Genomic DNA, 752 nt, shown 5'->3' with positions numbered 1-752 from the left:
CCCCCCCCCCTCTCCCCCCCCCAGTCTTCGCACACACGGCGAAGACCAGGAGAAATCTTCTGACAGGTCTGCCGCTTAACGCGATAAATATTCACGCCGACTGAACGTTTCAGGGTCATCATTTCGCAGATTAGGTTTCAAGGGCGATTCCGACGAAATTTAATTAGCGATTAATTTATTAAAATAATCTGTACTAATTTAATAATTGTTTCATTTGGATAGATTACTGATTTTTTTTACATATGAACAAGCTATAGTAAATTACGTAATCAGAAATTTTGCAAGAAATATTTTGTCAAATAAATAATAATTAGTACTATTCTGTTACTGTTGAAGGATTTTTTGATTATTTAACAAATATAAAAAAGATTATACTGAAAGAAAAAAATGATAGTAATTATCAAAATTTAACTATAATTTATATAATCATTTTCGTGCCAACTATATATTTTTTGCAGAACTATAATTATTATTATTAACATTATTAACAGCAGTAATAACTATAAAAATGGAGCTCCTAATCATAATTATTTTGTTATAGTCATAAATATCAAGCACTTACAATGTAAATTGGGGGCAACGAATTATGTAGTTAGAAATTTCGCAGCAAGCGATTTCCCTGGCTGAATTAATTACTGATTAATCGTAATTTCGTCAAAATCATTCTTAATAATTAAACCATTTGCGTTATGTTAATTATAACATTAATATCAATCTAATCCAGTTACTTAAAACGTAGTAGTCTCGCGCGT

General features: G+C 30.1%; 1 protein-coding gene across 2 annotated transcripts in view; it reads left to right on the top strand.

Moving 5' to 3' along the window:
- The window catches only part of LOC108752892, a 22449-nt gene that overhangs the window by 13868 nt on the left and 7829 nt on the right, over nt 1–752 (top strand). The window lies entirely within an intron of this gene.

The sequence above is a fragment of the Trachymyrmex septentrionalis genome, unplaced genomic scaffold (assembly GCF_001594115.1).
Source record: "Trachymyrmex septentrionalis isolate Tsep2-gDNA-1 unplaced genomic scaffold, Tsep1.0 scaffold62, whole genome shotgun sequence".
Lineage (NCBI taxonomy): Eukaryota > Metazoa > Arthropoda > Insecta > Hymenoptera > Formicidae > Trachymyrmex > Trachymyrmex septentrionalis.
Note: the sequence above shows the minus strand (reverse complement) of the source record. Positions and strands in the feature narration are given on the sequence as shown.